At 37.5% G+C, this 22,905-nt stretch overlaps 1 long non-coding RNA gene across 1 annotated transcript; it reads right to left on the bottom strand.

Moving 5' to 3' along the window:
- Positions 1 to 1,079: 1,079 nt before the first annotated feature.
- Positions 1,080 to 2,946, bottom strand: LOC139592520 (uncharacterized). Its single transcript, XR_011680040.1, has 2 exons — positions 2,658 to 2,946; positions 1,080 to 1,497 (listed from the first exon to the last, which is right to left on the bottom strand). It is a non-coding gene; the product is annotated as an uncharacterized lncRNA (long non-coding RNA).
- Positions 2,947 to 22,905: the final 19,959 nt, after the last annotated feature.

Raw genomic sequence — 22,905 nt, 5'->3', positions numbered from 1 at the left:
TAATTCCAAAGGGGAGAAATTCTCATGTCTGGAAACAAATGCATAATTTATCATGCATACCTTCATACTGTAACAGAATAAATTAACCCAGATGGAAGCCATAACTGTGAGGACACTCAATATTTAAATCTATATTAAAAATATATGCTTTGCTTAGAAGAAACAGAACAGGCTTGGTAAGAGAGTTGTTTGTTTTGGTATGTTTTACATATTTTATAAAGCATGACACAAATTTCAAATGCCTTCAAATCCTTCAATAGTAGTTTTTAATCTCAGTGTTCAACAGTGTTCTGCTTTCTAGTATTCATGAGAACTGATTTTATGAGCTCAAAAAGGAGTGTGAAGTTGAGCTTCACAGGGTTGATTATAATATCCAGAGTACCATGATTCAGAAGCAGCAAGGTGCTCAAACACAAATGCTAGAAGCTTGGTTTTGCCTTATAGATTGGGGTATATGCTAAAACCTGAAGTGCCTTTCTAAGATAAACCATAGTCTTCCTCCCTCCCTCTTTTCTTCAGCATTTTCAGACAGCTTTCAGAAATATTTTAACTTTCTTTGTTTAAGAAGTAAACAATCAAAGCACCTTGAAACTAAAGATTATCTTTTTTCTTAAAATATAATCTGAAAAACTCTGAAGCCAATAAACCACAGAGCACAAAAGCTGCCTTTCTTTTCATCTATCCTGCTGGCCTACTTCACGTGTGTTCCCTCAAGTGAGATGGGAATGAAGTTGCAGCTGGAATCTACAGCCTCTACAGTGGTGAATTGGTGGGATTTACTACGTACTTCAATAGGACCAGTATATTTTTCAGATTGAAGACTTTGAGTCTTCTCTCCAGAAAGCTTCATTACCCAAACTGAGAAAAATGTGGGGATGAAAAAAAAAAAAAAAGAATTTTTTCACCAGAAGGTGTTTTAATGTAAATGAAGCAAAGTAAATCCATTTTTATTGAAACCAAATTACTACAAAACTCACAAGGAAGAAAGGTTTTCAGCATATTCGATATTTGACACCACTCTTAAATAGATTCCTTTATGTGAATATGTTGTATCAGGACAATTGTGTTAATACTGGCTCTTTTTGGTTTTGTTTTTTTTTTTGTTTAAGTTTGGTTTTGTAAACCAGAAATCAATTGCCCATAGATAGGACAAAGGCACACAACAAATGGAATACATTTTTTGTTATGCTTTTACAATAAAGTTGGTCTTGGCATGCTTATTTCAGTTAAAGATGAATAAATATACGTCATCTATTTTTGGACTTGAGTTGTGCTGAGAGCCAATTTTAAATCAGGGCTCAGCCTCAACTATACAGATGGGATAAGGTTCCTTATAAGGTTCCTTATAAGGTTCCTCTTTTGTCATATAGTTTCTCCCATAATCGTCCATTCAGGGGCAGGGAACTCGGAGCAGAACAGCAGTTTCATGCAACCTCTTGCTCTCTCGTCATCAAAAGCTGTTGAAGCTTTCCAGCAGTGTAACCAGAAGAGCATAAACTGAAAAACAAGAAAAATAAGAATCTTTTCAATCTATTTCCCATCACGATTTATTGACTTACACGAATGTGCAATTGATTCACTTTCACTGGTGGGTGCTCAGGGCAAGATGGCTCCAGCTCTGAGTACCCCCATCACTGCCGGCAGGACTCTCCTCCCCAGAGGTTTTGTGGCTCCCTCCCAGGTGGGCAATAGTAAGGGAAGTTGTGGTTGGCTGATGAAGAGAGCACTGATTGCTGCAGACTGTGGGACTCATGCCTAAATATTGCTTTCTTGTTCACTAGCATGGTACAGCAGTTAAATGATCATTGCATCCATAAAAAGCTACCAGTAAAAACTTGTGCTATGGAGGGAGAGGGAGAGAGCCTTCCCACAAATGTCAAAGGAAGGTACAGAACAACAACCAAGGAAGGAGTTGAATGTCTTGAACAGTGAAAGAAAATCATTGGGAAATGTCCAGTATGTGGACCTACAAAGCTGTAAGAAACTGAGGTGAACATACAGCAGTTCTCTGGAATGTTCAAAGAACTACCCCAGAGAATATATGAAAATATGCAGAAGTAATTTTTCCTTCGATGGGTAACATCAGACATTTAATCCAGCCTAGGGCAGGCACTTACATACTTCTAGCCCTATGACCTGTATACCAATGCCCCACAGGACTGAGGACCTCTGGACTGGGCAAGTGAGGACTAGGATAGTCCAGGAGCAGGGAAAGAGAATTTATTTATCTGCAAAGAGCCTCACTTCTCTAGAGCAGGACAGCATTGGGCTGAGGGAATGGCTTCTTTGGAAGACCCAAGCAATGCCAGCCTAGCAGCATAGCTGTTCCCTTTGAAGACACTGTCTCACAGCTGAGGTTTCAGAGTATTCATAAGACCAGCACCAACAGACTCCCACTGCCAGCAAGGTGGTACATCCCCAGCATGGAACTTGCACCTGGATTCAGCCCCAAAAGTCCAAGATTTGCAGGTTGAACATATTTGTGAAATGTCTCTAATCAGAAAAAAGACGATTCTGTGATTGAGCTGGTAGTCAGGGACTCACAAATTCCAAATTCTCCCACAGCTTTCTCATTTGATCTCAAGCAATTCACTTCATCAGTCTGTCCTCTGGTTCCACAGTAAACACTGATTTTTTATTTTTTTTAACCTGATTACCTGGTCTTTTAGAGTCCAAGGTCTTCTAGATGCTCTTCAGAAGTTTTCCCACTGCAGGTATGTGGTGTCCTTATATACAGGGGACTGATTGAGGTTTTCAGGCACTACCAGTCCATAAATATCTAACAGTTGCTGAAACCTAAAAGATCACACTGAAAGCAGAGCTAAGATGACATAAGTTAAAGGTCAAGAAGCTTTTCCAGAAAAGTAAATATTACAGAAGATATATATCTTGCTTTTTCTTAAACTAAATATTATCTCTTTCTAGTTTTGAGAGGATTAAATGTGGGTTCTAAAAATTTTAAATATTTACAGACAGACTGCCTGAGAGAGCACCAAAATGCATGTACTCAGAAGTCCTTCAAACATTATCCTTCAATAATATCTCTATTAAGTTATCATCTGGAAACCTACAAATAAAATCAGGTCTTGACAATACTGTGTACAAGACTTTGTAACAAGGACATTCTTGTATGTCAAAAGGGAAGCACTTCTGCCTATGTACTGTTTATCAAGGCCATTCAGAACTTGTGATAATTCCAGCAGAATGTAGCTTTCCTTATCCCCTGATTCAAAGAGGTTTTTATTGCAGACTCAGCAGTGTAGGGCCAGGACTTTCAGCTGAGCACTCTCAGTTTATTCACTAGAGAACAATGGGAGAGACACAAAATCATGTTCAAATATTCTAGACAGTTACACTTAAAAATAGGAAAGAAATTCCCTGCACATGCTGTGGCTTTCATTGGTTATAAATATTTCTAGTGGTCTGCAAGTTTAAGTGTGAAGTAGAAAAAGGATCTTACACAGCACTTTAACACCTTTACAAATGAAAGAGGCATGTGTTTCGTCTCCTGCTGGCTTTTCTTGTTTAGTTTTTAATCTATTTTGCCTTACCCCTATGAAGATCGCAGATAACTTCCCCTGAAAGTACTCTTCTCTGAAGGCTAGCATCACTATAAATATGAGTAGTCAATTTTTTTATTCCTGAGCTTTTCAGTATCACAGTAGCTCAAGGGAACATCTAGATATTGCAGCAAAGCTGGATAGGCTGTTTTAGCACTTGGAATTGTTTATGCCTCAAATTGCAGTTCTCTGTATTAAATCATTTGAGGTGATCCATAAACACCCAAGTGTCTAAATCAGATTATTCACTTTCTATGTCTTCCTTAGTGCTGACAAAGAACTTCACATGTTCCACATGTGAAATATATCATATATCACTGTTCAAAGCCCTAGACCAAACCCCATTGGGTTTGCAAATTTAGCCACAACTCAATCAGCTGAGAATCATTTTACTCAGAGGAAAAATCTCCCAGGGACCCTATGCTAAAAGGTCAATAGTCCTGGCTTTGATTTGTGACCTCTACAGTTGTACACAAGTGAGGAAGGAAGAAAGAGCTAGTGAAGAAACAGAGTGCGGAAAAAAGATGAAACTCCATCAACTCAAATTCATCACACTTCTGTTCTGACAGGATTGAACTGTCAATACTAGGGAATTACCTCAATAATTACCTCAATCTTGTCCAAGAAAACCTAAGAATCGAGGACCTAGAGTTGGAAACTTGACCTTTTTTTCCCCCTAGACAAGTCTATGTAAATCTGCATCATTTTCTATAATTCCTCATATATAATGTAAAGGAAATAATCTGTGCTACCATACCTGTGACCTATTTTTTGTCCTCTTCATGCATCTTAATAAAAAGCAGCTACACCAGAGGAGAAATAGGACCTACTGCGCTCTTCAAGGACTGAAAATGCTTCATTTATGGATTTATCTTTTCAAGAAAACAATACTCATTGTTCCTTCTGAGCTGTCCTGGTCAAGAACAGGAGGTGGCAGGAAATCATTAGGCAAAGGATAAGTATGGGTCAGAGGTGGTATTTTTGAACTATTATTTTAAAATACTTTGAACTATTTTGAAAACATTTTGGGGAGCTGAAGTACAATTGTGTGCAAGATTCTCTAGGCTGACAGATAGCAGCCTGTTCCCTCCCCCTTCCTATTTAGGCACTGACAACCATCTCCTTAGATCATTACTCAGTCTAGCCTGTTTTCTATGTCAGCATCAAAAGCCTCCTCTTTGCTCAATTTTCCTCTGTAGAACTTCCTATTATCACATCGCTGATACAAGATCACTGACAGCCAAACCTCCCAAACACTGTTATAAATACCACTATTTTATCTGCTTAATCCTGCTATGGAAAATAATACATTGTGGCCATTTTAATCAGCACCTTTGTGGTCAAACCTTGTCTTTCAAAAGGATCATCAAATTATTCATTGGCAACACATTTTATAATAAAATTCCTATTCTCTGGAATAGTGTATAGACCTATGGAATTTTGTCAAGACACTGACTGAATAATTATACTAAGCAAATCATTACTATACCAAGCACATGCAATCTATAGGATATGAGGCAAAATTCATTTATTTGTTTACCACAGTTCTTTCTATCACATTTGTTGCTGCCCCTTTGAAGTGGACCATCACTCCATAGCCTGATTCCCAAGTGTGGAAGAATCAGTTCAAACCTGTCCCACATCTTCCGGTCAGTCAGTCAGTCAGTCAGCTGCAAGAAGACTGCAGGAGAAAGACTAGTCTGCTGCAATGCTCTTCAAAGGGCATATTTTTGTCACCTTGGTAGACACACCGGTGCACAGGGTGATGTACCAATTTCCCCTGAGTAACAGGAGAGCTGGAGAGTGATGGATAAACACCAGCAAATCCCATGACTCACTTCCCTGAAGAAAAGGGTAAAGAAACCTTTAGTTAAAGCCAAGCCCCTTATTTCAGGACTATCAGATCTCTTTCAGAAATCAAGATGTATATCTTCCCCACAAGCCTGCAGAAGTGCCTACCCACACAGATGAGAAACTCCCTGCCCTGCTGTGCCTGCATGGCTTGTGAAAGGAGCACAGTCTGTGCAGGACTTAACCATTGCCACATCAAAGGGTGAATAGATTCTCATACATGCATATTTATATGCTTCCTATCCTTCAAAACTATTTACATTTCCAAGCCTCTATAAAAGTAATAGTTTTACACTGGGCTTTGCACGAATGACAATAATAAACAAATAGCCATTTCTATCACTATTTAGTTTTAAAATATAACCCATAACACATGAACAATGTGCCTGGTTGCACTTTCAGAGGTTACTACCAGGGTATCTTTCACATTCTTCAAGCAAGATGTGAAAATCATGTGGAAGCTTTAAAAGCTCACATTGAATTACTTGATTTATATTCTTCCACATACATTAATTTTTAGTACCATGCAAATATTTCTATTGGCACAGTATGCACTACCCTGGAGAATTTAACTGGATTCACAAATTGTTACAATATCCCTCTGTTAATTTAGTTCATTCATAGTATATATTAATGGATGACTATCTAGTAAGAAATTATTAAAAAATTGTAGTTTGGAAATTAGATAAAGGTCTGTAGCTATTTGGCATTGAAATACTGAAAAAAACTTCAAATAGGTTTTTAGTCTGACAACTCCTAGCTACTGATAGACTTCCATCTGGTTTATGAAGGCTATTATACACATATAGTGACATTGGCTGCAAAGCATGGTCTGGACCCAATGATCCAAATAGATCCCTTCTGCATCTATGTTCCAATAAAAATGCTGTAAAACTAACAATACCAGCAATAAAAGCAAGGTTGAAGGTGTCTCTGTCTTTTTTTTACTGCATATAAAAACTCCTCTTTACAAATAACTAACCATTCTGAGACAAATATTGTTGGGTTTCAGTGAAAATAGAATTTAAGGTATTTTATGAAAGAGCAGTCCTTTTCTCCAAGCGAGGAATAAACAGACAGTCTTTGCTAAACCTTTTTATTCAACGTAAAAAAGTTTTTGCCCTTCTGGTTTAGTTTAATTTTCATGCTTTTTTCCAAACAGGATGAGCTCAAAGCAGTCAAGCATGTATAAAGGTTAAAACACCCTTGAAAGGCTACCCTGTTCTGGCTTATAATCTCCTCCCACAGCTCACAAGCCCTGCCTCTCAGCCTCTTTAGTATTGGTTTTAGGTGTCCGGGATCTCTGCATATTCCTTTTAAGTTTCTGAAGGGGAAAATGAAAGTGTCAGAGAGGAACCAGGCTATTGAGGAGGCCTTGCAAACAGACAGTTTGTTTTTCAAATATTTATTTTTCTCATCTTGAGGCCTCCAGGTATGTTTGATTTAAGGCACTGAAAGAGCAGTCATTCCAGTGGGTTGAAACTTTTTCACTAAGCAAACAAGCACAAGGATTAGAACATTAGAACCCTAAAAGTGCTCATGTTGCATCACACTTGGTGTTAGCTAAAATTTTCCTGCTAACCAGCTCAAATGAGTTTCCAAGTCAGCTGAACTATCTCACAGATATTTTTGTGACATTTTACTAGCAGCTCTGATAAATAAATGGATCTCATTAGAAAGTGGGTACTGATTTCTAGTGATAACTTTTGCTAGGTTGAGAGACATCTGCAAATATTTTCTATTGAATTATTTTTTTACAAAACCTGCTCTGCATACACACATGCTTGGTTCAAATAAAAGCCATTGAGACATATGTATTCAGACTTTGGTTGCAAAATTGTGCAAGTGGCTTTTTAAAGGCTAAATAAAGGTCTTGCATATAGTGGGCGCATGAAAATGTCCTGAGGGACTGCATGATGTGTTTTAGCAAGAAAAGGCAACTGTAGCCTACAGCCAAAACCCCTTTGAATAATTTATCTGGGAGATCATTGAGAAAAATGAGTGGGAAGCATGTGAAAAAAATCCCATAAAAGCTTCCTGTTAAGGGAATGAAAGCATAGTTGTTCAAGGAGCAAAAATGACACTGATGCCCTCCAGTAACACAGAAAAAATTGAAAACCATGCTCTACAATATCAAAAATACTTAATATATTCTGGTTTTATTTTGTAAGGAAGAGACATTTCAGAGGTATAGTTCACCAAGCTCTTACATGGAAACAGAGGCAGGAGTCCCTCACTTTTCAGTGATATATAAAAGCTAGCAGGATGAGTTTAATAAAGCTCAGGCTCCCTAACCTTCACATCTTTAGTTGCCATCTTCATCCCACAGTCTTTCCCAATTAACTCCAGCTCTTCATTGTTTCAGTATTACTGCCAGGGAAGTAGCAAATCTCTGCAGAATCCAACCCAGTAAAACCCTTTTTCAAAATTCTCTGCTATTCTCTGTCATTTAAAGCTGTGTAAAACCTGTTGAAAAAATTTAAAGCCTTAAGCACTGACCTGGTACATTCCTATCAAGTAAAAAAAATGGACCACTTTTAGAGAAAACACACTAACTCCTGGAGAACTTTGCCCATCCAGACTGAATAGGAACCGCAGAAGCCAGTAAAGGGGATGTCCAACAGAGATCTGAAAGTCTGAAAAGATAGCAGTACCCCATTCTGTGGCTGCAGAGAAGGCAGAGTACAGGGCAGCCCAAATTGCTCAGACTCATGCACAAAGCTGGAACAGTTCTCTGAACTTGAGAGACTTGATGGCAAACAGTTTGGCAAGTCACTTTTATCACCATGCCTGATGATGTGCCTCAGGAGCATGGCAACATCTCCACTCTCGAGTCTCCACCATGGCCCCAGTGAGACATGGCTCTCTTGGGGAGTGCTTCAGAAAGAGCCATTACCTCTGCATTACACTATTGTACTTTTTTTCTTGAAATTTCAAGATCTTTGGACTTCTATCATACCACTTATACATGCACACACACACACATGTATACAAATATATATATGCACATGTATATATATATATATAAAAATACATATACATACATCTACATGCATATATACATTTTTTCACTAGTGGATCTCCATCATGGCCTGCAAAAGAGAGGAGCAGGACAAGAACATTAGTGCTGTCTTTTCTTGCATGTGTGTTTGAAGTGTCTTTTAAAATAGGAGTCAATTACTTTATGTTTTGTTGTTTGTTTGGATTTTCTTTAAGAGAGGAGCACTTCAATATAGCACATTTTCTATGCAAAGTACTGCTCTTCTCACCCTCCCTGGAAAATTCCACTGTGTGCTTACTACTCCAAAGAAATTAAATTGAATTTTTTGAAGACTGACATCTTGCCCTCTTTTCCTCACTAAGAAAACAAACAAAAAAGAGTTTGAAGTATTACAAGTGTAAAAGAAAGATATTTCTTAAGATGGTTAAAAGCAGAGCAGAGTCTGGCCCAGCAAAACATAGGTTCCAACAACGGAAAACTTTTGCAATATAATTAAATGTTCTTTCAATTGTAATCTTTTTTGTTTAGGGCAAGCTGAAATGATGCTTTGTCTCAAGGTTTAGGTTTTTTTAAGTAACTGGAAATGATGGTTAGAATTTTCATGGCAAGAGCTGAAGGAACGTGAAGATGTGAAAACAGCAAAATATGGTTTCAATATGTCAAGATATTCTCCAAGGAAACTAGATAAGGGTGCACTGCAAATCAAGCACAGATTGTTGGGTGATGAACAGTGCAGACCTGTGCTTGCTAAATAATGTTCTCAGTCATCTCAGTAACATTTGACTTATAAAAAGAAGCAGTGATTTGGTTAGAGCAGATATGCAACAGAAACAACATAGTTGGTGGTCCCAGCTTTTGCAGACTGTTGCTTTAACACAGTCAAATAGAACAAAAATCTGGTGATTTATTGTTGGGATACATTTCACTCTCTGGGCTGGATGCCATCAAGTTTAGAGTCAGGGCTCTGTGGGCTGCACTAAACATCTCATTCAAACCAACAGGCACATCTTACTCCTAATCTTCACACACTGTCCAGTAGAGTCTCCCTGGCCCTACTCTACTCATCATTTACTGCAAGCCTCCACATATTAAGAAAGTAAAAATACTGTCTACCAAGATGTCACACAGTTTTCTCACCCATGGTCAAATGCATAACTGGCCCTGAAAATCAGAACCATGTGAGAGTGAGCAGAAAATATGTCATTACACTCTTGGGTTTAAAATAATATGTCTAGCTAATATTCCACATCACAAACATCAATGCCTTAAAATGTTGGGACACACTCTTGCAATGCAAGTATTCTCCCTGTGTAAAGGCAGACCTGACACAGTGTAAAATTGCCTGTAGAGAGAGTGGTGAGCCTGCTGCAGCCCAGCCTGCTGCCCTGAGGGGAGGCAACAGGCAGCAGCATCCTCTGAAAGAGGAAATGCATCCTGGGGTGTCACCACAACGGTCAGAAAGATAGCTGAGGGAAATTTTTGACTTCAAAAACATGACCATCAGCTCATCTTGATTGGTTTTATAGTTATCAGGTTAAAAAAAAAAAAATAAATAAATAAAAAACAAAATAAAACCATCAAACCAACAAACTCTGCCAGTAAGGGATAAATTAATAGCATTCAAAACTAGGCTTCAAAACCCCACCAAAATAGGTCTCCTGGGATGGCAGATTAATTCAACACTGCCCTCTGAATCATTTTGGTGCCAAGATGAGATAAAACAGTGATCTGCATAGTAAGCAACTATGCATAAACTCTCCTTGCTGAGAGCACCAAAAATACCCAGACTGCAACTCCAGAGTTTTGGCTAGAACTTTCTACTGCTCTATTTACACTCACTAATTCTTTATACTAATGGAGAGACTGCAATTATAGCAGAGAGTAAGATGCTAGCCAGGATTCCAGTTACAGTCCTTATTTGATAGGAAGCTAATGTGATTACATTCAAATTCTAGCAGAGCAACGTGGGGAGTATTGGCAGCCTCCTGTAAGGCAGAACTGTAGCAAGGGATGTGAACAAGAGGCTCAGGCTGTTCTTTATCCAAATACTTGTAATCAATACCTGTATTCTGCTGTTCTTCAGCTACTCTGTCACAGATATCACCTGCTCTATCTTCAAAAATAACTAGCACCATCAATTACATTTGCTTAAAACACAGAGTAAAGGATCTGGAAGTAATTTAACAAATGAAAAAGTTTTTATTTGTAAATTATCTCAATACATTAGAGTATATAACTCCAGTACATTATTCACTGTAGTATCATTATTCCTTAATGTGTGTGAAAGAGCCATGGGAACCCACAGACATCCTCTTCTGTCTGGTGTTTCTTAGGAGATGTCACATTGAAATCCTCTCCTGCACCACCGTGCTCATTAATTTGAGGAATACTGCAGCCAGAGGGAGTGTTGTGGCTGGTTCTTTAAGAAAAAGGCAACCCACACTGGTGTGGCTGCAGCTTAGCAAGTAAACAGTGTTAACACACAGGGACTGCAAAGTAGCTTAATTCCACTCTATTCCTGGTACTTTGTTGGTGTGTGGTAGCAGCTAAGACTAAATACTTTTCATACCAGTGCTTTCATTAGAGAAAATATGCTATAGCTTAGGAATTCCCAAGGAATATATTAGCTCCAAATTACCAGAGATAAAATGTGACTTGTAAGTATAAAGACCAATGAATGAACATTGCACATAGTCAAAACAGGATAAGATAAGGTAAATGTGGCACCTAGGGTCGGGTCAAATTCAGTCTTACTAACAGGCACTACATTTGAACCTTGCACTCTTTTTTCTTCCAAAGCTCAGCATATTCACAATGGATCATTTTCCAAGAATTCAGCTGTTTTCTTCTCCTAGCTGGAAAAACTTGCAGTAAATGTATTTTCCTGGACACTATTTGACAAACATTTTCAGCTACATTTTTTGTCTTTAAATATTTGTAGACCTATGGAGTCATTAAAAATATTTAGTTTTTATTCTCTAAATGTTATTGACTAATACAGTAAAATTGGTCAGAAGCACTGTTCTCTCCCCCCTTTCCTGTGGAGGTGTTCAGCCCATTCTGACAAGAAGGGTGTAATCTGCTACATCCTGAAATTAGTCTTCTGTTAAGAATATTAACAACCTTCACCTTTCCAAAGCATCTGGTGCTGCAAGATCTTGCAAAGAGCAGCCTTGATATATTATTGTGATACCAGAAATTATAAAATAAAACAAAAGTAATGGAAAATACAGAGGGAAAAAACTAGTGAATTGCTTTGCTTTTCTTATTTATTTATGCAACATTCTTCTCAGCAGCATTTAATTCTGTTTTCTTTCTGTTAGAAAAATATACCAGCACCACAAGTGAAACATCTTCTTGAATAAGGAAAAATTGGTATATGCAAGACAAGCTTGAGATATGTAAGAAAACATTAACAAAATCGTGAATTGATTTAAATTTAAAAGTTATTTTAGTTTTCATCATTTACTGCTGCAAGTAAAGAAATCATAGTACTAAATCTGAGAATGAAGAAATACAGAAAGTCGTAAGAAAAGTTGGTGGCTAAAAAATAACTGAAACATAAAATTTGAAACTCCTATGATTTTATATTATTGACTATATATAAAGTTTTGAGCTCCATTAGAAATAAAACTCCTGGAGTTATGATCAAATTTTTAAATACTAGCATTAGTAAATGAAGCTAAAGAAGTATCTGGAGAGTGAATTAGCCTAGGATTTGACCTCTAGATTTGTACAGCTGGTAGCATTTGAGAGTAAGTTTACTCATGTGCAATAAAAATCTTCTAATGAACTGTAATCTGCACTGAAGAAACTCCAAATAATAACCCACTGTTGTTTTAAAATAGGTTCTCTCTCTGAACAGGATTTTAAGACACTGATCAAATCACTGTAGACCTGTTGGAGTGTTTGGCACTTTCTCCTCCTGGACATTTTACACCGTAATAGGAGGAATATAAGCATGAGAGAAAAAACCTCCCGTGTGAGAAGCAACGCATGCCATGGGTGAATCTGTGTAGCTTTATAGGCTCCAGTCTTCTTTAAAAAAGAGGAAAAGTATGTATACTCAGCTTAAAAAAAATGAAAAATGACAATCAGGATCTAAATCACATTATGTATTGGCTTATACATATAGAGAATTCAAAGATAAATATTTCAATTTGTTTTCTTTCTCTTTTAATTAGGCACTAAATATCCACTTGGGAGTCTTGGAAAATTTGCTGCAGACAAAGGAAGCAGACAAAGGAAGCAGCTCTAATATAAAAATATAGTCTCCTTTCATGAGAGCTTTCAGTGTTCTCAAACAAATCCCTTGTCTGAGATAATTTGCCAGAAAACTGTATTGGTTTTAGTATCATTCAGACAGAATTCATAGAACATGTTTTATATCTGACATTAAACTAAATTATGATAGAACATTAAGATTACATTATAACATTTTGGCTCTCTGACAGCCTAAGGCACCTGTTCTGAATAACAAATCCTCTTGACTCTGAAACTTGCTTTCCTTAAACTTCTAATAAATAATCTTTTGAGTGCTTAAAATTCACTGTTTCTAAAAAAAAATCCCTGTAACTTTGTTACCTGCATACTCCTGCAAAACAAGCACGAAACAGATGAAAGTGGAGTGGCTTTATTCAAAGAAAAAGCTGTAGGAAATCACGAGTTTCCACCTCCCAAAGGTTGAGTGGCTGAAAAGGAAAGATTAATTATCCTTCAAAGGTGCCTGTTTCTATAAAGGGAGCCAAGGGTAACAAGCCTATACTTAACATGTAAATATCTGAAGGCAAGTCAGAAACCCTTCTCCTGTGACAGATTTTAACCCTTTGTTGTAACGACCGTTCTAGTGCAGCTTGCAGGATTTTATTAACTACAAATAAGATGCCTTAAGTTTTAGCTTTCATAATTTTAGATTCTGTACTGCCTCAGTGTGTGACTCTGAACTTCATATAACATGTTAGCAAGTTCTTTTCACAGTTTAGCTTGACAAAACAATCCTTTTCCAGCCTGAGAACCAAGGATAGCCACTACAGTCTTGGGCCCAAGAAGTGTAAACAGCAGCAAATTGAGGAGAGCAATCTGGGAGGATGGGACTTCATAACAAAGCTGAAATTGTGTAATTGACCCCATGGACCAAAACTTATAAAAGTGTGAAAACTTGTCACTATGCATCCATCTTAGGCAGAGCCCCAGCTGGGCTCTTGTGCTGCCCAAGGTGTATCCTTTGAAGGCCTTTCAATAAACACCTATTTTATCCCTTTAACTCTGTCCAGCCTCTGTTCCAGGTTAGCCTCTTTAGGCATCAAGTCAAGCACAAGATACTTCAGTAAGAACACCCTTTCTCTATATTTTTGAAATAGATAAGTAATAAATTTAAAACCTTCCTCAATCTTTTACCAAGAAAATTAATAAAAAACTGTATTAAATTGCCCAGAAAAAGTGTGAAATCCTCCAAGACATCAAGTCAAGCAAATATCTCACAGACACACCATAAGTTGTTCTAATCCTTGCAGCTTGACTGGATGACCAAAAAGGCTCCCTTCCAGCTTACTTTGCATGTTTCCATGGAATAAAAAAAAAATATATAAATCATTAATTTTGCCAAACTTTCCAGCATCTTCGGACTCAATAGGAACACTGTATTTTTGCTAAAGCAGATTTCCTCTAACCATACACAAATCTGTATCTATGTGGATCTCTTTCTACATCTCTGCTCCCATTGATTATGTTCCCAGAGGATTTACCTTCTGAAGAAATTTTCTGGAACAGAACCACCCCTGTTTCCATGACATTCACATTTTGCTAAAGCAGTAGAGACCACACTCTCCTCCTCCAACAGATATCTTTGTTGGTATTACAGAAAAAGAGTGCAGTCATTCTATTTGTTTTTCCACTGTCTGCTTTGTCAGAAGAAATGGAAGCAAGACTGCCAACAACAACAATAACATGAAACATTTCCTGTTCTATCTTCTAGAAGGGAGTGACACTTTCTAAAACTCTTTTGGAAGTGTACTTGTCTAAAGACTGAAACAAAAACCAAAACTGCAGGGTTTAGGTCCCTTTAAAAAATATATCATTTATACTGACTAAGAATGTCAGAAGTTACAAAGAAGATCTCTGTGACAGCTCCCTTGACCACAGTTGCCCACTCTTGCTAGTATAACACTAAATGTTCACCTTTGAGAGATATAGGTGGATCATCCCCCTTTGACACAGGCTTTCCTTGGATTTCTACCTTCTTCTATGAGAACTTCTTCCCCTGCTTGGTCTGTACATGTGTAGAAGTCCCAAAGGCTGAGAAGGCATTTTACAGCTCTGTCTCCAATAGATGTGTTCAAGCATAGTCTAAGGTCTCACTTTAGATATGGTCCCCATACATTTATCAGGTAGCAAAAATGATTACTTGCCCCTTTTTTTTGGTTTGGGAGCTGATGAGATAAAGGTAATAGGGTTTTTCTAGACCATGGGGACATATTAAGTATCCATCTGTTTGTGGTGTGGCCTCTTTTCAAGGGAGGAGTCCATCAAATACAAACATTCCTGGAGACATGACACTTAAGAGGCAGTTTCACAGATTGAGAAAGACAACAAACTAAGAGCTACCAAAAACAAGTTAATATTGGAATTAATAAAATATAAACAAAGAACTCTGAGGGTGGATCAAAGGTTTTTCTGGAAGAGTAAGCCCACACAGTAAGGTCTAATCTGAATCACAGCAGTAGCTGTGCAGCTCTACAGCATGAAACAGGAGGAATCAATCAACTGGAGGCAAGGTGAGTCAATACAGGGACTGGAAGATAAAAAGTGTGCACAGGCAGGTCAACACATATACACATGTGGAACCAACAACTGGACACTTCACTCAAGGAGAATCTTTGTTTGTAAAAGTGTAAGGGATAAACAGGTGAGGGGAAAAGGAAATGGAAAGGGAATGACATATTCAGGTCTATTCAGCCATCTTCTGAAACAAAACCTGGTCTCCATTCTTCTTCCCAAATGTTCTGCTCAGGGAAAATGAAATTAAAAAAAAAAAAAAGATTCAGACACTAAACAGGAAATAACATGTTTCTCACCATTCTATTCTGTCATCCCCCTACTGTGTTTGTGTGTCTGTCTTTAAAGAGCAATATCCCACTGTAGAGGACTAATGAGTCTTTGCTTGTCTTGAGTACTGTTGCCTCTTCCTGTTGAGTGCTCCCTCAACACACAGGTGTGACAAACAAGCCCATTCTCCATTAGATCAGGAATCCCTCCAGTGCAAGAAGCAGATATTGGCGGGGTTTTCTTTGTTTTTCTTGTATGCCTGGGGGTTTGTTTGTTTGTTTGTTTGTTTCTTCTCTCTGAACAAAGTGTACTAAAACAGAAAAGAACCAATTAAAAAAACCTCAAAAAAGTACAAATTTACTTTCTTCTAAAAGCTATTCCTGACTACCCAGATCAGAACAATTTTTCTTTTAATGACTATTGAACTTGAAATTTTGAATTGTAAGTAAATGAAGGAACATATGAACATTGCAGCTTCCTTTTATGAAGAAAGGGCAGGTGGATTGCATCACATTTTCACTGGTCAAAATAAGGAGCAGCACAAATGCAAATGAAGACAGCATTGAAGCGAGGTCACAATTACTGCCCAAAAAACTGTTCATTTTTCATCTGTCACAACCCCCATTCAGCCAGATGTTGTTTCTTTTTCATTGTCCTTAATGGCCGTCTTGTAAAAGAGAATTGTCTGGATTTCGGCTTTTTGATCTCTTCCTAAATAAACATTTCTGAATGACCATTTCAAGTGTTTTGGAGAAAGCTTGGAGTAAGCCAGCAGCTTCTTTGACAAATCTGTTGTGAAGTTAACATGCAAGTACTTCTGCATATCAAAGCAAAAGGATTTGATGAAGAGTCCAGCTGTCGTGTTCCTCATGTCAAAAGTGTAATTTTCTTTTCAGCTTCTACAAAACAGCCTCAGGATTCCAGTATCAAACTTCAACTTTTGCACAAATTAATTTTTACCAATATATTTTCCTTTGTTCATGACCATCTTTAATAAGTTTTGTTTTTCTTCAGTGAAGAGGAGGAAGCAGTGAAGTGACAAACTTCAAAACAAAGGCACCATTTATATATGGCACTTTATATGTTAGAATAACTTGAAGAACTCTTTGGTTCAAAGCCAAGCATTCAGAGATTGAGGAAAGCCAGAATGAAAACTGCCCGGACAAACTTAATCAGGCAATACAGGCTTTCATTACATGAATGCACACAATCATTTTCTGTTCGACTCCCATTGTCACTTGGGTACTGTGTTGTGCTCATTGCTGTGCATTATGCACAACCTGGGTTTAACTCCTTAGAAAGAATTTCCTTGGGGGATTGTTTTATTGGTATTTCTCATCTTTTTCCTCCTCAGTTCAGATTTCGTCCCTGGTTTCGACTCCCTTCTGCCTCTGCCACGGGGTCAAGGTGGTTGTGAGCAGACACTAGTTTTGTTTTCTGTCCCAGTATCCAAACTTGAACAAAGTACTCACATCCAGACTACACATGAGGTATCATTTTCAGGAAGAGCATTAATTTAGTGGACCAGATGAAGGAAATATACCCAAATATGCTATGGAAAACACATCTGCTAACTCCAGCTCTTCCTAGGAACAAGTAAGGAACTGACTGCTGATAAGGAATAACAGACTGCTGAGCTCTGAAAAGTTCCCCAGCTGTTTGTAAATTACAGCACCTCAAAGGTGAATTGGGGCAGATAATCATGAGGTGTACATAAAAGACAAACTTCAAGCCTCATTAAAGAATAGAACAGTAAAACTTCCCAAATGGAAAGAAGTGCCAGAATTATTATCTTACCCTCAGACAAGCCTGATTTTTTCCAAATATAAAATATAAAACACAACCTGAGGCAAAGCTATGGCATGGAAAGTTTTAGTCCTATCTTGGAAAAATTAAAGGCAACTTTAAAAGTAAGGTTAAAAAGAGTTTGATGGTGGGAAACATCAAGTAGTTTTATTCACAGATAATACTACTGAGTTTGCTTGCCAAATTCAGAGATCTCTTACAATACCTCAAGTGACTTCTTTTCTTATATGCATGAGGGCAATTTTAAATAGAATTAAATTCAAATAGAACAGACACTTTAGTATGACCAGCCCACTTCTGCACAATTTTCTAGTTCCTAATCAGCTCTGTATGCCCTATGAAAGCTCAAAATCCAGTAGATGTATTGATTTAGCAACAAGTAAACATGTCACAAGTTTTCACATTTTGAGCTAACCAGTCATATAATATAGTTTAATTCTCCAGTCCTAGAAGGGTACTTAGATCTCTACACCAGTAAGGCAGACCTTTTAAGCCCAAAGACTGTACAACCTAGATTGGCCCCAAATATTTTTTCATTAGGTAAAAATCCTGCCTAAGAAGCCCATCTCAGTCCACACTTCTAATAGAAAGGAGAAAGTTCATTGGATCACCACCATGTGTGTTTATATCAACCATGTGGGTAATGGACCATTTGAAAACCTATCTGGCACTTCATCTGGAAAACCAAAATTGGCTGACATTGAGAAGAGGATTTAAAATCCCAAGAATTACACCAACAAATTCTGTTCCCATTTTTCTTTGGCTTACCATATTTTCTTGCTTTTTTTTTTTTTTTTTTTTTGTTTAGTCTGTGAAACTTAATGGGACACCAGGGTCAGGGACTTTTTAGACATGAATCAATTTGCATGTCAGACAACAATGAGTGTCATATTGCTTGCTAGCTAATGACTTATCTCTTCACTATTCCCAGGCAAGCTTTCCCTTCTCACTACAGTTAGCTTCAGTAGGAGCCAAGTAATCTCATGGCCTTTTTGAGATGTGAGGAGAAAATATCACAGGCATCCATAGCCATTTCTTCCTGTTTGCATAATTTTCAGAGAGAAAAGCAGAGTGTAAAAACACGAGATGCCACTGTCTCATTGCTCAGGCAATACATACAGGGCTCTGTAAAAGCCTGAGGTGAATGGCAGGTCCAGTCATTCAGCTTGTGACAAAATGCTGCAAAAGATTCACATTTCAGAGAAAGCTTTCACAAGATGTGAATTGGAAAGCCTTCACAGCATGAAACCTGCACACCTAAAGAACCCTTGTGGGGAAAAATGTAATGAACAGGGGATACCTTAAGATAAAGTGCAAGGGTACTTAGCCAAAACTTAGAGATTGTGCTTTAAAAGAACATGAAGTAATGCTTGAATTTATTTTATATTATTTCTACACATCTGTATTTACATCTAGTCCTCTGCAGGCACAAGTCTAAAATACTGCTGTTTTCTACTAGCCAAGCACCCTATAATTCAGTCGGGAATGAAAAAAAAAGTGTTTTACTGGTGATGACTTATATTTTTGGAAGAAGAATGTCTAAAGAAAACAGTAGGCTAAAGAAAAATAGTGTTATTTCTTTCTTATCTGTCTAAAAGTTATTGTAGTCATCTCTTGCTGAGTCAGCTTGGCTTCTATGAAAATAAGAACAAAAGGGCAAATTTGTAAATGGTTGCTTTGTCATTGAAGCCAAAACAAGCAGCAGGGTTCTAGAAAGAAACTCACCAAAATGAAAGTTTAATGCCTACTTTTACTTTTTGTAGCAATAAATGGAAGTACATCTCTAAGAAAATCTTCTTGAATCAGTTTGTTGACAATGTTTGTGAACACCAGCTAAAGGGCTCAAACAGGAAACCTTGACTGTAAACTGAACCATCAGGGCGGTACAGACTAAATGTCAAGTGAAATTATTGCAATTTTTTAAACCTCTAAGCTGTGTTGAGGAAGCAATCTCCTCAGCTTCAAACATTGTGCGTTTTATGTTCTGTAGCAACAAATTCTGGAAGATGTCAATATTGACAGAAGTTTTTTCAACTATGTCACCCTAAAAGTCCTCAGTATGTTACAGTGCAAATAGTAGCGCAGGTTGTGTCATAGGAGGGAACTTTTCTTTGGAAACTCTGTTGCCAACAATAGATACGAACCAAATATTGCTTATTACAAATATTTCTTCTGAGACTCTTTCCCAGACTGCCAAAAGATTTATAGCATTTTCTCCATTGAGATTGGCTCATGTACAAAAGAAATCTTTATGAAAACAATTCAGATGAAAAGGTTTTTTCCTACACCAAACAAATAAACATTGCAAAGTTGTTTCATAATCATACAAGTATATGTACTAATTTTCCTAGAGGAAGAGACAATTGACACATGCCACTCAGCTGAGCAGGCAGTGCTAAAGGCATCAGGATGCTTTGCAGAAAGCAAACTAAATGACAACTAAACTAAACTGGCACAATATTAATAACTTAAGACATAAAAGGTCTTATTACTTTTACCTAGCTCACAATTTGTGCATTTTCTTTAATATTGTCCCCAAGTACTTTCCATTCTTCCTCTTTATTAATAGGTGGGCAAAGCAAAACATGGAATGTAGAAAGACAATCCATAAAGTCAATCTAGTTGAGCCCAGACCACGTGGCAGATACAGACTTGGTCCTGTTCTCCTTTATGAGCCTGCTTTTGTTCTATCTCAATGGTTGGCCATGACCTGCACATGCAACATCCTTTTTTTCTTCTTTGGAAAGAAATATTGCTACAGGATGAGAATCTAGAGTACACTCCAGCAGGTCCCTGGGCTCCAGGACCAAGGGAAAATACTGAGAATGCTTCCAGAACTCACCTACACCCTGGTTAAGACATAGATACTATCTATTTTAATAGCTCCATCCTGGTCATCCTTTTCAATTTTGCTGAAATAAAAGATATTCTCGACTTCTGCCAGGATGGAAAATACTTTTTAAAAGTCTTAAAATTTGATGACTACAGTAATTTCAGTACTGTGAATCAGCCCTGATAATCAAGCCCACAATACTTCCACAAGAGAAATTTCATACCACTAACTCTTCCTATTTTCTCTTTCTTTTCCCTTCAGAAATCTACTCCTCCATCTCATGTCTTGCCTGGTTTAAAATTTCCTAACATTTCCCAGTAATCTGTTTCCACAATTCACTGGAATGTAGTATTTTCCTTTTTATAACAAGCCCTCGTGAAATATGAATGCTACAAATTAGCAAACATTTCAGGCATGTTGAGAGATAAACTGTACGTGATATTTGGAATAAACCCAGTGAAATAAGAGCATCTTGCAAAACCGAGTTCTAGAGTATTTGTGCTTTGGCTGCTATGAATAATTTCATTGATTTGATACTACATGAAGAAATACATAGAAACAAGCTGGCATGTGTATATATACACATTCTTTGCTAAACCTACCTAGGAGGAAAGAGCCTCTTTAGGAAGATGTAGTATTTTACAAATAGAAAACCATACATAGCTTCAAAGGTGCTATGCTTTGTCACCACCAGTGGATTTGGCTTTTTCCTACTATGAAATGTTTCTGCTTGAAAACCAGGATAGCATGATACCATAACACATCTCAAGGGCATGAATCACACCGCCAACTGTTTCTTCACCAACCGTGATGTGAGAGAGCAGAAAAAACAGATCTTTGGACCACATGGCAGCACCCACTTTACACGGAGGTGTAGAACAATGTGAAATGAAGTAAATAGTGCTTTTGTACCTTGCAATTCCTCAGTGGAAACTTAAATTTTTTGCCTTTTCCAGATTCTTTTTCATCCCAGGCTTTTTGCAACCCCTGGATATCACTGACCACCACAGCTCCATCCCTGTCAGACCTAAGTGCACCCGTCTGGAAGGACACATGGAGCACATGTAGTTTTAATCCTGATCTTATCAATACATGATTCATACAGGAAATTACAAACTCAAGAACATCACCAGGAACATGTCAATAACTACCATTTCTTCTGTAGAAACAGTCATTAATACAAATAAATTTACATGAAATTTCAGCATCACATGTCAAGAGGAAATGGTCCTTGAAGTATTGCACTCATCATCATTCTTAGATCTATGTGTGAGTAAAACTAAGAGACGTTACTTTGTTCAACACAGAAACTTCATTTCAAATGCATGCACTTTAAACACCCTGCTCTGAGTTTTCCTGTGTCAGAGCATTGAAATAAGGTGATCTATGTGTGAGTAAAACTAAGAGATGTTCCTTTGTTCAACACAGAAACTTCATTTCAAATGCATGCACTTTAAACACCCTGCTCTGAGTTTTCCTGTGTCAGAGCATTGAAATAAGGTGACAGGGGCTCTTTTCACCAATCTCTCCCTCCACCTCTGTGTCTACTTTTTTCTTGCACTATATCTCTAGGACCAGAAGCAAAGGTTGAAATCTGAATCATGCTTGCACTTCTGCTGTTCAACTCCCAAGCTTAAGCTTTTGCTGTTTATCTGTTTCAGAATCCACCAAGATGGCACATTTTAAACCAGAAACCCATAGATCTGCTTTCTAATTGTAGCTCAAATGTGTCCAAACAACATGTGTTGGATTTCACGCACATTATTTCTTTCTAAATTCTTTTTGGTTTTTGTTTTTTGGGGTTTTTTTGGGGGTGTTTTTTTTTGTTGTTGTTGTTGTTTGTTTTGGGGTTCTTTGTGTTTGGTTTTTTGTTTGTTTGTTTTGTTTTGTTTTGTTTGGTTGGGGTTTTTTGGGTTTTTTTTTGTTTTTTAAATCTGAAGATCTGAAGGTAACACTTTCATGGCTTGGACTGCTATGAATGCAAAAAAATCACAGATGGAAGTGCAACCTGAGTATACGTTGTCTGTGTTAACTCTTTATGACATGATGTACCTGACAGACCTAATATTTACAGCACATTTGCTTATCCCCCAACAAAAGGATGGGTTTACACTTTGATTGGAGTTGCATTCAACTTCTGATGCAGGTAACAGATTCATTAATCTCCTACAAAAATGCAGACACTGCAAGCACATTGCACCATATTGTTAAATAATATGCTTATTTTGGCAGGAGAGAAAGCCAAACTTAAATGAAGTCTTCCTGTTTTTTTGGATATCTGGATTATTTAACGTCAAGTCAAATCTACAAAGGATACATTTTCTCAAACTTGAGGGAATAGCATTAGGGCTGTCCAGTTCTCTGTTCTCTGAAGCATTTGGCATTTGTGAAATAAAATGATTGTGACATCCTCAGCACCTTTTTGGCAGGTGATGACAGTTTCATAGTAACTGAAACTTAGAAAAATGAAAACTTAGAAAGAAATCCAAAACTTATATAACGATATCATGCAAGTTAGATTGCTTCTTCCATTGGTTGCTCTATGACTGATACAATTTATAGAATCTGTACACTTTTTTGTTTCAAAAGTAGACAAAATGGTTCAGGCTCTCTGTCACCGTCACAGGACAGAAAGATGGGATTATATGATATGGAAGGTGGTATTTCACACCCAGAGCTTAAAATTACTTTGAGCCAGCCTTATGTTGTTTAATTGAATCAGGAGAGCAAAATCTTTTTAAAGGTGGTTTGCTTTTCCTGTGATGTAAGGCAACACTTTCCATATCCTTATTTTATAGTTATGGCTGCAC

Source organism: Agelaius tricolor, unplaced genomic scaffold (assembly GCF_023055355.1).
Source record: "Agelaius tricolor isolate 1412-34295 unplaced genomic scaffold, bAgeTri1.0.p SCAF_1, whole genome shotgun sequence".
Taxonomy (NCBI): Eukaryota; Metazoa; Chordata; class Aves; order Passeriformes; family Icteridae; genus Agelaius; species Agelaius tricolor.
This window is presented reverse-complemented; position numbering and strand designations above follow the sequence as displayed.